The 16,712-nt window shown below is 39.8% G+C and overlaps 1 protein-coding gene across 18 annotated transcripts in view; it reads right to left on the reverse strand.

Moving 5' to 3' along the window:
- KIF21A (kinesin family member 21A) overlaps positions 1-16,712 on the reverse strand; it is a 195,145-nt gene that overhangs the window by 156,791 nt on the left and 21,642 nt on the right. The window lies entirely within an intron of this gene.

Here is a 16,712-nt window from a genome sequence, read left to right on the forward strand (position 1 = left end):
TTTTAGTTGCACTGGTGTTCACAATTATTTTCTTCATCTCTATTTCATTTATTTCTGTTATGATCATTATAATTATTTTTCATCTGCCAACTTGGGTTTTGTTTGTTCTTCTTTCTCTAGTTGCTTTAGGAGTAAGGTTAGGTTGTCTATTTGTGATTTTTCTTGTTTCTTGAGGTAAGATGGTATTGCTATAAATGTCACATTTAGAACTGCTTTTGCTGCCTTTTGTAGGTTTTGGAGTGTCATGTTTTCACTCTCCTTTGTTTCTAGGTATTTTATTTCCTCTTTGATTTCTTCAGTTATTTCTTATTTAGCAGCATATTGTTTAGCCTCCATGTATTTGTGCTTTTTACACTTTTTTCCCCAGTAATTGATTCTAATCTCATAGTACTGTGGTCAAAAGAGATGCTTGAAATGATTTCAGTTTTCCTAAATTTACTGAGGCTTTATTTGTGACCCAAGATGTGATCTATACTAGAGAACGCTCCACATGTACTTCAGAAGAAAGTGTGTTCTGTACCAATTAGGTCTACCTATTCTAATGTGTGTAATTTAAGGCTTCTTATTTTCTCTCTGGATATTGGTGTAAGTGGAGTGTTAAAGTACCCCACAATTATTGTGTTACTGTCAATTCCCTTTCTATGGCTGTTAGCATTTGCCTTATGTATTGAGGTGTTCCTATGTAGGGTGCATAAATATTTACCATTGCTATATATTCTTCTTGGATTGCTCCCTTAATCATGTAGTGGCCTACCTTATCCCCTTCTACCAATCTTTACTTTAAAGACTATTCTGACTGATATCAGTACTGCTACTCCATCATTCTTTTCATTTCCATTTGCATGGAATATCTTTTGTCAACCACTCGCTTTTAGTCTGTAGGTGTCCCTGGGTCTGAACTGGGTCTATCATAGAGAGTATATATATATTTGGGTCTTGTTTTCATATCCATTCAGCCAGTCCAGGATTTTAGTTAAAGTATTTAATCAATTTACATTTAAAGTGATTATTGAAATGTATGTTCCTATTTTGTTGCTGTTGTTTAGTTGCTAAGTTATGTCCAACTCTTTGCAATCCCATAGACTGCAGCATGCCATGCTCTTTTTGTGCTCCACTATCTCACAAAGTTTGCTCAAATTCATATACATTGAGTTGGTAATACTATCTAAACATCTCATCCTCTGCCTTCCACTTTTCCTTTTTGCATTCATCTTTTCCAACATCAGAGTCATTTTCAATGAATAGGCTCTTCGCATCAGGTAGCCAAAGTATTGGAATTTCAGCTTCAGCAACATTCCTTCAAATGAATATTCAGGATTGATTTCCTTTAGGATTGACTAGTTTTGATCTCCTTACAGCCCAGGGGATTCAAAAGAGTCTTCCTAAACACCACAACTCAAAAGCATCAGTTATTAGGAACTTAGGCTTCCTTAGAAAGGATCACTATGAACAAAGCTAGTGGAGGTGATGGAATTCCAGTTGACTTATTTCAAACCCTGAAAGATGATGCTGTGAAAGTGCTCCAGTCAATATGCCAGCAAAGTTGGAAAACTCAGCAGTGGCCACAGGACTGGAAAGGTCAGTTTTCATTCCAATCCCAAAGAAAGGCAAGGCCAAAGAATGCTCAAACTACCGCACAATTGCACTCATCTCACATGCTAGTAAAGTAATGCTCAAAATTCTCCAAGCCAGGCTTCAGCAATATGTGAACCATGAACTTCCAGATGTTCAAGCAGGTTTTAGAAAAGGCAGAGGAATGAGAGACCAAATTGCCAAAATCTGCTGGATCATTGAAAAGGTTGCCTTTTCAATGGAGAGTTGCTCCAGAAAAACATCTATTTCTGCTTTATTGACTATGCCAAAGCCTTTGACTGTGTGGATCACAATAAACTGTGGAAAATTCTGAAAGAGATGGGAATACCAGACCACCTGACCTGCCTCTTGAGAAACCTATATGCACGTCAGAAAGCAACAGTTAGAACTGGACATGGAACAACAGACTGGTTCCAAATAGGAAAAGGAGTACGTCAAGGCTGTATATTGTCACCCTGCTTATTTAGCTTATATGCAGAGTACATCATGAGAAACGCTGGGCTGGAAGAAACACAAGCTGGAATCAAGATTGCCGGGAGAAATATCAATCACCTCAGATATGCAGATGACACCACCCTTATGGCAGAAAGTGAAGAGGAACTCAAAAGCCTCTTGATGAAAGTGAAAGAGGAGAGTGAAAAGTTGGCTTAAAGCTCAAAGTTCAGAAAACGAACATCATGGCATCCGGTCCCATCACTTCATGGGAAATAGATGGGGAAACAGTGGAAACAGTGGCTGACTTTATTTTATTTTGGGGGGCTCCAAAATCACTGCAGATGGTGACTGTAGCCATGAAATTAAAAGACGCTTACTCCTTGGAAGAAAGTTATGACCAACCTAGATAGCATATTGAAAAGCAGAGACATTACTTTGTCAACAAAGGTCCGTCTAGTGGTCATGTATGGATGTGAGAGTTGGACTGTGAAGAAAGCTGAGTGCTGAAGAATTGATGCTTTTGAGCTGTGGTGTTGGAGAAGACTCTTGAGAGTCCCTTGGACTGCAAGGAGATCCAACCAGTCCATTCTGAAGGAGATCAGCCCTGGGATTTCTTTGGAAGGAATGATGCTGAAGCTGAAACTCCAGTACTTTGGCCACCTCATGCGAAGAGTTGACTCATTGGAAAAGACTCTGATGCTGGGAGGGATTGGGGGCAGGAGGAGAGGGGATGACAGAGGATGAGATGGCTGGATGGCATCACCAATTCGATGGACATGAGTTTGAGTGAACTCCGGGAGTTGGTGACCGACAGGGAGGCCTGGCGTGCTGCAATTCACGGGGTTGGAAAAAGTCGGACACGACTGAGCAACTGAACTGAACTGAGCCTTCCTTATGGTCCAACTGTCATATCCACACATGAGAACTGGAAAAACCATAGCTTTAATCATATGAACCTTTGTCAGCAAAGTGATGTCTCTGCTTACTAATACACTGTCTAGGTTTGTCATAGCTTTCCTTCCAGGGAGCAAGTGTCTTTTATTTTCATGGCTGCAGTCATCATCCAGTAATTTTGAAGCCCAAGAAAATAAAATCTGTCACTGCTTCCATCTTTTCCCCTTCTGTTTGAACGCTGAGAATTCAGCCAGCTTTTTCACTCTCCTCTTTCACCCTCATCAAGAGGCTCTTTAGTTCCTCTTTACATTCTGCCATTAGAGTGGTATCATCTGCATATCTGAAGTTGATGGTATTTCTCACAGCAATCTTGATTCCAGCTTGTGAGACATCTAGCCCAGCATTTCACATGATATACTATGCTTAGAAGTAAAATAAGAATGGTGAACATATACACCCTTGTCTTACTTCTTTCCCAATTTTGAATCAGTCAGCTGTTCCACATCTGATTCTGAATGTTGCTTCTTAACTCACATACAGGTTTCTCAGGAGATAGTCAAGGTGGTCTTGTATTCCCATCTCTATGGATTTTACTCAATTTGTTGTGATCAACAAAGTCGAAGACTTTAGTCATGAAGCAGATGTTTTTTCTGGAACTCTCTTGCTTTATCTATGATTGAACAAATTCTGGCAATTTGATCTCTGGTTCCTCTGCCTCTTTGAAACCCAGCTTGTGCATCTAGAAGTTCTTGGTTCATGTACTGCTGAAACTAGCTTGAAGGATTTTGAGCATAACCTTGCTAGCATGTGAAATCAGCACCACTGTATGGCAATGTGAACATTTCTTAGCATTGCTGTTGTTTGGGTTTGGAATGAAAACTGACCTTTTCCATTCCTGTGACCACTGAGGAGTTTTTTCATTTGCTGAAATACTGAATGCTGCACTTTAACACTATAAACTCTTAGGATTTTAAATAGCTCAGCTGGAATTCGTCACCTCTACTAGCTTTGTAGTAATGCTTCCTAAGTCCCACTTGACTCCACATTCCAAGATGTCTGGATCTAGGTGAGTGACCATATCACTGTGGTTATCTCGGTTATTAAGACCTTTTTTGTATATTCTTCTGTGTATTCCTGACATCTGCTTCTATTAAGTCCTTACCATTTCTGTCCCTCATCGTGCCCAACCTTACATGAAATTTTGCCTTGATATCTCCAATTTTCTTGACAAGCTGTCTAGATTTTCCCATTCTATTGTTTTCCTCTACTTCAATGCACTATTCATTTAAGAAGGCCTTCTTATCTCTCTTTACTACTCTCTGGAACTCTGCATTCAGTCGAGTATATGTTTCCATTTGTTTCTTGCCTTTTATTTGTCTTCTTTTCTCAGCTATTTGTAAAGCTCCTCAGACAACCACTTTGCCTCTTTGCATTTCTTTTTCTTTGGGATGGTTTTGGTCACTGACTTCTGTACAATTTTACAATCTTCCTTCCATAGTTCTTCAGGCATTCTGCCTACCAGATCTAATCCCTTGAATCTATTCTTCACCTCCACTCCATAATCATAAAATATTTGATTTAGGTCATACCTGAATGGTCTAGTGGTTTTTCCCTACTTTCTTCATTATAAGCCTGAATTTTGCAATAAGGAGCTCATGATCTGAGCCACAGTCACCTCCCTATCTTGTTTTTGCTTACTATAGAGAGCTTCTCCATCTTGGCTACAAAATATATAATCAATCTGACTTTGGTATTGATCATCTGGTGATGTCAATGTGTAGTCATCTTATGTGTTGTTGGAAGAGGGTGTTTTCTATGATCAGCATGTTCTCCTGAGAAAAGTCTGTTAGCTTTTTCCCTGCTTCATTTTGCACTCCAAGGCCAAACTTGCCTGTTATTCCAGGTATATCTTGTCTTCTTACTTTTGCATTCCAATCCTCTATGATGCAAAGGACATCTTTATTTCGTGTTAGTTCTAGAATGTCTTGTTGTCTTCATCAGGCCAGTCAACTTCACCTTCTATGGCATCAGTAGTTGAGGCACAGACTTGGATTACTGTAGTGTTGAACGGTTTGCCTTGGAAATGAAACAAAATCATTCTATTGTTTTTTAATTTGCACCCCCATACGGCATTTCAGACTCTTTATCGACTATAAGGACTATTCCATTTCCTCTAAGAGATTCTTGCCCACGGTAGCAGGTGTAATGTTAATCTGAATTAAATTAGATGAACATTAATTCCAATCCACTTAGGTTTACTGATTCCTAAGATGTCAGCATTCAATCTTGTCACCCTCTGCTTGACCTTGTCCAATTTACCTTGATACAGGGAACAACATTACAGATTCCTATGCAATACTGTTCTAACAGCACTGGACTTTACTTTCAAGACCAGACACATCCACAACTGACTGTCATCTCCACTTTGGCCTAGCTGCTTCATTATTTCTGGACTTACTAGTAATTGCCCTCCACTATTCCCCAGTAACATATTGAACCCCTTCCAACCGGGGCCTCATCCCCCAGTTTCTTATCTTTTTTGCCTTTTCATACTGTTCATGGGGGTCTCCAGGCAAGAATACTGGAGTGGTTTGCCATTTCCTCCTCCAGTGGACCATGTTTTGTCAGAATTCTTCTCTATGACCCATCCATCTTGGGTGGCCCTGCAGAGAATGGCTTATAGCTTCACTGAATTATGTAAGCCCCTTCACCAGGACAAGGCTGTGATCCATGAAGGGGATGTTCCAGTTACCATTTTATTAATTGTTTATGATTTGTTTTTGTAGGTCATTTTTTTCTCTTGTGTTTCTTGCTTAGATAAGTTCTTTTAGCATTTCTTGCAAAGCTGGTCTGATGGTGCTGAATTCTTTAAGCTTTTTTTATGTCTGTGAAACTTTTAACTTTTCTGTCAAATCTAAATGCTGGTAAAGTAATCTTAGTTGTAGGTTTTACCCTTTCATCATTTTAAATACATCCTGCCACTCCCTTCCAGCCTGCATAGTTTCTGCTGAAAGATAGCTGATAACCCTATAGGGATTCCCCTCTATCTGTTGCTTTTTTGCTTGATGCTTTTAATATTTTTTCTTTGTATTTCATCTTGATAGTTTGATTAATATGTGTCTCAGCATGTTTCTCTTTGGCTTTATCCTAAATGGGGCTCTCTGCACTTCTTGGATTTGACTATTTTTTTTTCCCATGTTAAGGAAGTTTTCAACTACAATCTCTTCAAATATTTTCTCAGACTCTTCTCTTTCTCTTCTTCTGGGACTCCTATAATCAATGTTTAATGTTATCCCAGAGATTTTTAAGACTGTCTTGAATTCTTTTAATTCTTTATTCTGTTCTGAGCAGTTTTTCTGCACAAATTCTAGCATCTGGCTCACTTATCCATTCTTCTGCCTGTTATTCTGCAATTTATTCTTTCTAGTGTATTTTTAATTTCAGTTATTGTATTGTTCATCACGTTTTGTTCTTTAGTTCTTCTAGGTCATTGCCAAACATTTCTTGTATTTCCTCCATTCTATTTCCAAGTTTTTGAATAATCTTTACTATAATTACTCTGAATTCTTTTTCAGGTATATTACCTATTTCCTCTTCATTTATTTGGCCTTGAGACTTTTTACCTTGCTTGTTCATCTGCAACATATTTCTTTGTCTTCCTGTTTTGTCTAACTTTCAGTGCTTGAGGTCTTCCTTCCACAGGTTGCAGGGTCATAGTTCCACTTGCTTCTGGTGTCTGCCCCAGGTGGGTGAGGTTGGTCCAATGACTTGTATAAGCATCCTCAAGGGAGGGATTGGTGCCTGCATCCTGGTGGGTTCCGCTATTTCTTTTCCTTTTGATGGAGAAGCAGTGTCAATTTGTGTGTTTTGGGGTGTCTGTGACCTTAGAACAGCATGGCTTTGTGTTCCTATCTTCCTTGGTATTTGGTGTGGGATGTTCAGCACTGGAGCCTACAGTCAGTTGGGTGGAGCCAGGTCTTGGAGCTGAGATCAAACTCTGGGAGAGCTCTTGCCAATTAATATTCCCTAGGGCTAGAAATTCTCTGGCATTCCAGAATCCTGCACTGAGAGCTCACACAGCACAGGTTCAGGCCTACCCTGCCCTCATAACTAAAACCCAATAAGCCACATGGCTCTGCAAAAAAAAGGGGAAGAAAACAAAAGATAAAAGAAGATGGGGAGGAAAAACATAGGTAGAATGAAAACAGACAAAATCTAAGACAAATAATAAAGACAAAAACAAGCAAACAACAATTAAAACAAACCAAATGAACAAACAAAAGCCCAAACACATGCACAGACAAAATAAGAAACAAAAACAGAGAAAACAAAAAACAAGAGAATAACTGGACAAATAAAAGAATCCCAAAGGGGCAGGGTGGGGGGGTGGGGGGGAGGCTAACAAAAACAAAAAACAAAAGCAGAATGCAAACTGAAGGATAAAGCAAACAAAACACACAAAATGATTTTTAAAATCTTAAAAAGATAAAGAAAAGAACAAGTAAAAGGAAAAAAGGTAAAAACACAGAACAAAGAGAGAAAAACAAGGGAAAAGCAGAGAACAAAAAATTAATGTAGAAATAGAAATACAAAAAATAAAATATATTAAAAATTTTAAATGAAAACAGAAAAGATAAAAAATAACAAGAGAAAGACAACAAACAAAACAAAACAAAAAATAGTAATAATTATATTTTCCTAAGGTCTCAGCTGCCAGTATCCTTTTCTCCATTATGAGTCACCTCCACCTCCCCAGGATGCTCTCTAAAACTTCTAGGGAGTTCTCTGGTTCCTCTGTGTGCACCTTGGTGGGTAGCTCAGACTCTGAGCTGGCCTAATACCCATGGGTACTAGACCCCCAAGTCTACCGCTGCTATAGCTATACCAGTTTCATTTGTAAGAACACTGATTGTCCATTCAGATATTCCACAGATGCAGGGCTTACCAAGCCAATTGCAGGGATTTAATCAGTGGTTTGTGTAGCTGCACAGAAATATTTTTATTCCTCTTCCTTAGTCACCCCACCCTGGGTCTCAGTTGTGATTTTAGCCCCACCTCTGTATGTAGGCCACCCACAGGAGCTTCCTCCCAAGGCTACCCTGGAGCATTTGTACCCTATCTCTCCCCTGTAAGGACAGGGTACAATTGTGGCACAACTGCCTGTGTCACAAGGACCTGGTGTGTAGGAAAGCGACAGGCCATGAGCATGAGAGATCCAGCACTAATGTGAGCCTTTCCTAGTGCCTGGGAGCAGGAGTGAGGTCAGCCCTTGCTGGGGCTTTTCTTAGCACCTGGAAGGGCAGGTGTCCAATGAGTGGGGAGAAAAAGTCTACAATGGTGGCTCCATCCCCGTGTGTCACTCAACAGCAGCACTTTACTTCTGTGGCAGTCTGGATTTCCTCCACAAGCATTCCTGGTTGCAGATTTCCTCCCTCCCATCCCCTCTGGCTACCTCCTCACAGCAACAGTAGTCTTCTTCCCGGGTTTACTCTTCAATCCCCATATTCCAGCTCTCAGCCTCCATGTACACTGGCAGACACATGTCCCAGTCTGGGACATGCAGGGCTGTAGCATGACCTTCTGTGCAAGTCTCACTCTGTCCTGTCTGCCACAAACCAGCTGTTTCACACTCCCCTGACAGCCTCAGATGCTCTCCTTCGGTCCCAACAAATCCTCTGCTCGTGAGAAGGCTTCCCCAGATGCAGGAACTTCTCCTCTGCTTCAACTTTCATGATGGTCAGAGCATCATGGAAGGAAGGTCTGCTCTTCAGAATGGTCAAATCATACTGGTCCACATTATTAATCAAAACACCAATGTAATCATATAGGCATTACATAATTTAAATGGGACACAGATCCCATCTCATTTCTTCTCCTCTTCTTTTTTCCTTCTTTCTTTCATGCTACTCAGATATGTGGGGATCTTTCTTGTCTGTTCCAGTGTCCAATATCTTCTGCTAGTGTTCAGTTGGTGTTCTGTGAGAACTGTTCCATCTGTAAATGTGTCTTTGATGCATTTGTGGAAAGAGATGAAATCCATGACTTCCTACTCCTCCACCATCTTGGTTAACCTCCTCAGCTGGACATGTTTTACCTTATAAAGGGAAACTGCAGAGATACTTCTTCGTATTACTTTGCAAATGCAGTGAACAAGGAAAAGGTATTGCTTCCTTCATCTTGTCAACTGTTTGGTTCTGGAAAGGCTACAGCCAACAAAATAATCCTTAATAACTCTAGATTTGATGGTTACAGCAGCATGGGAGGAAGGTCTGCTCTTCAGAATGTTCATATCATACTGGTCTACATCATTAATCAAAACACCACTGTAATCATACAGGCATTATATAATTTATTTTTTATTTTAAATTTTTATTTTTACTTTATTTTACTTTACAGGCATTACATAATTTAAAACCTCAACACTAGGTTGGTGCCAAAGGGATGGGAAAAAATGGTATAGATATAAGACAATGAAAACAACACATCTAAACATGAATATGGAATGACAAAGGTTCTACCACCTCGATTACACTGGTGGGAATTCAATTAGGTGCCCCTTCTGTGCAATGCTTAATTCTATCATTTGAATGAGCAAAGTGTAACTAGACAGAATAACATCCAGAAAACACTGGCTTTGTAAGGTCTAATATATATCTGGAGAAAGATGATTAGTAATAGTTTTGAAGACCACCTAGTTAGTAATTCTAGGAATAGCATACATACATGAAGTGACACATTCAGTAATGAGAGGCATAGCGTATAATGTTGATCAATCTCCTCCAACAGTGCAATTGATTCTTCTTCTCTTAACTTAGATACCTGATGCATAAAAACAATATAGGGTTTCCTGGGGATATACTATTAAGTTTATTGTCTGTTGACCCTATCTTATTATAATACCTGACCTGAACACATAAACATGAGGGCATTTGGAAATACTGGAAAACTACAGAAGCAAGAAAAATTATGAACCATAGCCATTTAATTCTTCAATGGCTTCAACCAAAGCCAATGCTCTTCAATGACTGGTGAGTATTGATAGTACAAGTATTTATAGTAGCATCAGTGAGAATTAACAAGTAATAAGTAAAAGAAAGGCCTGGTTCCTAAATAAGAACTAACTGCTTAGTATTTATGATGATGATATTTCATAATTATATTTTATTAATAAAGCACTTTGAGTACCCAGGAATCACCAAAAATTTAGCAATAATATGGTACAAACAGTGGAACTAGGACATGTTCAACTGGCTTAATTGCCCTTAATACTTTTCAAGGAGTTACTATGTATCAGAAACTATACTTAGAATCTACTTCTGTTACTTTATTTGCTATTTGCTCAACTACCTTTTAAAATTGTGGTTACTTTCTCCTCTCTCTAGAGAAAAGATACATTATCTACCTTGTATGTGAAATCAATGCAATGAATGTATTCAAATGAGTAAATAGAATAGTATTTGTTAAATGAATCAATTAATTACAAAATAATGAAAAGGAAAAGAAAGAAAAGGAATGGAAGATATGGTAATAGTAATGATATGCTATGGTATAGAATGGTATGGTATATAGTATGCTATGGTATGGTACAGTATGGTATAGTATGCTGTGGTTGTTGTTGTTCAGTCACTCAGTCGTGTCTGGCTTTTTGTGACCCCATGGACTGCAGCACACTTGGCTTGCTTGCCCTTCAGCTCCCAGAGTTTGCTAAAACTGATGTCCATTGAGTCAATGATGCCATCCACCCATCTCATCCTTGGCGTCCCCCTTCTCCTCCTGCCCTAAATCTTTCCCAGCATTAGGGTCTTTTCCAATGAGTCGGCTCGTTGCATCCAGTGGCCAAAGTATTGGAACTTCAGCTTCAGCATCAGTCCTTTCAATAAATATTCAGGGTTGATTCCCTTTAGGGCTGACTGGTTTGATCTCCTTGCAGTCCAAGGGACTCTCAGTGTCTTCTCCAGCACCACAGTTTGAAAGCATCAATTCTTCAGTGCTTATCCTTCTTTATGGTCCAACTCTCACATCTGTACAAAACCATAGCTTTGATGATACAGACCTTTGTTGGTAAAGTGATGTCTCTGCTTTTTAATATACTGTCTCGGTTTGTCATAGTTTTTCTTCTAAGGAGCAAACGGCTTTTAATTTCATGGCTGCAGTCACCATCAGCAGTGACTTTGGAGCCCAAGAAAATAAAGTCTGCCATTGTTTCCATTGCTTCCCCATCTTTTTGCCATGAAGTGATGGGATGGGATGCCATGATCTTAATTTTTTCAATGGTGAGTTTTAAGCCAACTTTTTCATTCTCCTCGTTCACCTTCATCAAGAGGCTCTTTAGTTCCTCTTCACTTTTGGCCATTAGGATGGTGTCATCTTCGTATATGAGGTCATTGATATTTCTCCTGGCAATCTTGATTTCAGCTTGTGATTCTTCCAGCACAGTATTTCACACATGGTAATGATAAGGTAATCCCATGGTATAGTACGGCATGATATGGTAATTGGACTGTATGGTATGATATGGTGATGGTATGAAATGTCATGAAGATGGTATGATATAAGGATAGGATGGTAATGGCTCTATTCTGAAAGTCCCACATCCATGGATAATCTGTTGACAAGTTACTAGAGTGGTATATTGGTAGGAACGTTTTGGAAACTAACTCATCAATTTTAAAGACAGACAGAATCTTGGAGGAAATATAGTCTAAATTTCATTTTAAATATAAGACCAAGAGAAAATATGTGATTTACCTAATGTAACAAAAAAAAATATGTGTTTTGACTAATGTAACTCATCCACTTACTAGGGGAAGCAGGGTTTAGCCCTAGGTCTTCTAACTTTCATTCTTGTAGTATAAACAGCTTCTCTTTTTCACCACTCCCTTGGGAGCTGAGTGCAGCTCCTTTATGAAGGAGACATACTGACCAGAAATACTTAGTATGATTCAGTTCAGTTCAGTTCAGTCGCTCAGGCGTGCCCAACTCTTTGCGACCCCATGAATCACAGCACGCCAGGTCTCCCGATCCATCACCATCTCCCGGAGTTCACTCAGACTCATGTCCATTGAGTCCGTGATGCCATCCAGCCATCTCATCCTCGGTCGTCCCCTTCTCCTCCTGCCCCCAATCCCTCCCAGCATCAGAGTCTTTTCCAATGAGTCAACTCTTCTCATCAGGTGGCCAAAGTACTGGAGCTTCAGCTTCAGCATCATTCCTTCCAAAGAAATCCCAGGGTTGATCTCCTTCAGAATGGACTGGTTGGATCTCCTTGCAGTCCAAGGGACTCTCAGGAGTCTTCTCCAACACCACAGTTCAAACGCATCAATTCTTCGGTGCTCAGCTTTCTTCACAGTCCAACTCTCACATCCATACATGACCACTAGAAAAACCATAGCCTTGACTAGACGGACCTTAGTCAGTAAAGTAATGTCTCTGCTTTTGAATATACTATCTAGATTGGTCATAACTTTTCTTCCAAGGAGTAAGCGTCTTTTAATTTCATGGCTGCAATCACCATCTGCAGTGATTTTGGAGCACCAAAAAATAAAGTCTGACACTGTTTCCACTGTTTCCCCATCTATTTGCCATGAAGTGATGGGACCGGATGCCATGATCTTCATTTTCTGAATGTTGAGCTTTAAGCCAACTTTTTCGCTCTCCTCTTTCACTTTCATCAAGAGGCTTTTTAGCTCCTCTTCACTTTCTGCCATAAAAGTGGTGTCATCTGCATATCTGAGGTTATTGATATTTCTCCTGGCAATCTTGATTCCAGCTTGTGTTTCTTCCAACCCAGCGTTTCTGATGATGTACTCTGCATAGAAGTTAAATAAGCAGGGTGACAATATACAGCCTTGATGTACTCCTTTTCCTATTTGGAACCAGTCTGTTTAGCTCACTCAACAAACCAGTTATATAGGTTTTAAGAATCAGATTTGAGAATATCACTTAATGACCTAGGAAAATACTCAGGAAATTTAAAACTGTGAAGTGAAAAAAAAAAAAAAAAAAGATGAAAAACTATATATGCAATAAGATATAATTTTGTTATTTTATATAAATAATATGACACTATATTTTAAAAATATGGGTTTCTCTGGTGGCTCAGATGATAAAGGTGGCTCCCTGCAATGTGGGAGACCCGGGTTGGATGCCCAAGTTGGGAAAATCCCCTGGAGGAGGGCATGGCAATACACCCCAGTATTTTTGCCTGGAGAATCCAATGAACAGAGGAACCTGGTGGGCTGCAGTCCATGCAGTTGCAAAGAGTTGGACACAACTAAGTGACTAAGCACAGCACATATTAAAATATAATAACTAGATATATGTTCTTATTGGATAGTGAAATTCTTATAAATTTTCTAAAATGAACTGAAAATACTTTTTATAATCAGAAAAAATACACTATTAAAATGCTTGCAAGTAACTTTGTGGAAAAATGTGAAAATTTTTACTATTACAGTCAAAATCAACTTCTATCTTCTTTTCAGTGCCATTAGTACTGTTCTGAATCTTGCAGCCAAAAGCAGTTGCTTTAATAATATCAGATGATGAGAAATACAACAATGCTTGAATTTCAGGGCCAGGAAGATAAACTGGTCCATATTATGTTCATCCAAGATTGTCAAATGAGCTCTCTACAAGACAATAACATGGCAGACCACTGCTACCAGAATATAATCAATTGCCCTTCTACCTCCTCTCAGTGGTGTCACTGGCTAACTCAAAATTTTCATTACTCACTTTCTACCAGCCCCCAGGAACACCAGCCATCTAAGATCTTCACATTGCTCTTTGGTCCAAAATATAGAAAAAGCTCATCAAACCCCTGTTCACCAAACTAGCCATCAGAAGTCCAAGCTTTCCAAATCATCCTTCAGTATAAAAATGCTCATTCAATACTACCTTCCATAGCTTCTAATTTGGTTCCACCCTCTATCCTTCACTTCCTTTCTAAATGCTGTGTGTTAGAAATTATACTCCATCAGCAACAGTATAGACCAGTCAGTAAGCCTGGAACAGGGGCTTCCCTGATAGCTCAGCTGGTAAAGAATCTGCCTGCAATGCAGAGATCCCGGTTCAATTCCTGGGTCAGGAAGACTCACTGGAGAAGGGATAGGCTACCCACTCCAGTATTCTTGGGCTTCCCTTGGGGCTCAGTTGGTAAAGAATCTGCCTGGGTTTGATCCCTGGGTTGGGAAGATGCCCTCTAGAAGGGAAAGGCTACCCACTTCTGTATTCTGGCCTGGAGAATTTCATGGACTGTATAGTCCACAGGGTCACAAACAGTTGGACACCACTAAGTGACTTTCACTGTCACTTTCACTTCATTTTCACTGGCTGAAACCAAGTTCACCAGCCCTGTCACTTACAGCTATGTGACCACAGGCAAATTGCTTAAATTCTCAATTTTCTCATTCATAAAGTGGAATTAATAATAGTACCTATAAGATTATCATTAGGTTTATGTGAGTTAATGTGTACTTAGAGTTTAGAACATTTGCTTCTCCCACATAAGTGTTTGATAATTCATTTATTTTTATTAGACAATGCACCTGTACTCTCAACCTAAACCTTACATGTTCATCCAAAGGACGTGGCTCTTCCTGAAGTGCTCCCAAGTAAGGCTATTTTTTTCTTTCACATCATGCGTGTATAAGACACTGCCTGGAGGTGAGGTTTCTTCTTGCTCCTGAGTGCAGTTTCCAGTCTATCGTTCCTCTTCCAAAGATCGCATCTTCTTTGAAGCACCTGTAGTCAGATCTTGCTACAAGCTGCTCTTTGCCACACTGCCTCATCCACTGATCTCACCTATGGGCCACTATATCAGTTATTTCTATCACCACTACTTCTTTCAGCATTCTTAGTAACCTCAAACCCCTTAGGTAATACATCCAACAATTTTCTCACAATTCTTTGGCCTCCTTAAACCAGTTTCATTTTTGTTTAAAAAAAAAAAAGATGAAGATGATGATGCAGTCAGAAGAGATCTACTCCATCTTCATCTTCATGCTTCCAGACCCAAACTATATTTCATCTATATTCACAAATTCTGGGAGGCTTTTCTGTTATAAGTGTCACTGATTCTATTTAAGGCCACTCTCTCAACTTTTTCTCCTCAATCTCATCCCTATTCTCCATCCCAAGGACTTTTTACTCCTACAAATATCTCCTCTTTTTCTTATACCACCCATCTAAACAATTTAGTTGATTTTTCTCTTTCCCTTACACTCTTTATCAGCAAACCCTAACAGTTCTATCTCCAAAATATACCTCAGATCTACTGTTTACCACCTGTACTGCTCTCGCTTAGTCCAAGCTGCTTCCATCTGTCTCCTGGAACAAAATAACAGCATTCTCATTGGTCTTCCACCTCCATTTTTAACTCTTATAACACAGTCCAACTTCTATATAGCAACAAGTTATCTTACTAAAATGTAAATCATATCTCCACTTAAAGCTTCCTAAAGTTTTCCCACTAAAATTAAGTCCCAAATTCCCATTCTAGACAACAAGGCTCTAAACAATCTGGCTCCTGCCTATATCTCTGTCATTATTTCCATCCTCTTTTTCATTTACTGTATCTGGCTATCCTGCTCTTCATTTCATTTCAGTTCAGTCGCTCAGTCATGTCCGACTCTTTGTAACCCCATGCACTGCAGCATGCCAGGCCTCCGTGTCCATCACCAACTCCCGGAGTCCACCCAAACTCACGTCTATCGAGTTGGCGATGCCATCCAGCCATCTCATCTTCTGTCGTCCCCTTCTCCTCCTGCCCCAATCCCTCCCAACATCAGAGTCTTTTCCAAAGAGTCAACTCTTCTCATCAGGTGGCCAAAGTACTGGAGTTTCAGCTTCAGCATCATTCCGTCCAAAGAAATCCCAGGGCTGATCTCCTTCAGAATGGACTGGTTGGATCTCCTTGCAGTCCAAGGGACTCTCAAGAGTCTTCTCCAACACTACAGTTCAAAAGCATCAATTCTTCGGCACTCAGCCTTCTTCACAGTCCATCTCTCATATCCATACATGACCACTGGAAAAACCATAGCCTTGACTAGACGGACCTTAGTCGGCAAAGTAATGTCTCTGCTTTTGAATATGCTGTCTAGGTTGGTCATAACTTTTCTTCCAAGGAGTAAGCGTGTTTTAATTTCATGACTGCAATCACCATCTGCAGTGATTTTGGAGCCCAGAAAAAGAAAATCAGCCACTGTTTCCCCATCTATTTGCCATGAAGTGATGGGACCTGTTCCTCTTATCATCGCACTAACCATATCACCTTATTTTTCATGGCTTCTGCATTTGCTTTTGCATAAAATGATGTTCTTCCTGATCTTCTCATGGCTCGCTTTTCTATATTCACATTTAATTCAAATGTCTCCTTTCCAGTCATGACTAACTACCCTCAAGCATACTGTCTCATCTTCTCCACAGCACTTATCAACATCTGAGGCTATTCTTTTAATGTTTATTGTCTCTATCTTCACTCAACGTTAACTTCTTCGAAGTAGAAACACTTGTCTTATATCTATATCCTCCACACCCAGACACCCTTTCTGGAACATCAATGATGGTCAAATATTTCTTGACAGACTGATTAAAATCTCCATAATAATCAGGAGTAGACTATTTTTCTTCTCTGGTATTGAGGGCCAGGTCTGACATGCCAGGGGTCAGGAATGTCCCCTGGAGTAGGAAATGCAACCTGCTCTAGTATTCTGGCTTGGAAAATTTCATGGACAGAGGAGTCTGATGGCTACAGTTCACACTGTCACAGGTTGGACAATACTGAACAA

Source organism: Oryx dammah, unplaced genomic scaffold (assembly GCF_014754425.2).
Source record: "Oryx dammah isolate SB20612 unplaced genomic scaffold, SCBI_Odam_1.1 HiC_scaffold_29, whole genome shotgun sequence".
Taxonomy (NCBI): domain Eukaryota; kingdom Metazoa; phylum Chordata; class Mammalia; order Artiodactyla; family Bovidae; genus Oryx; species Oryx dammah.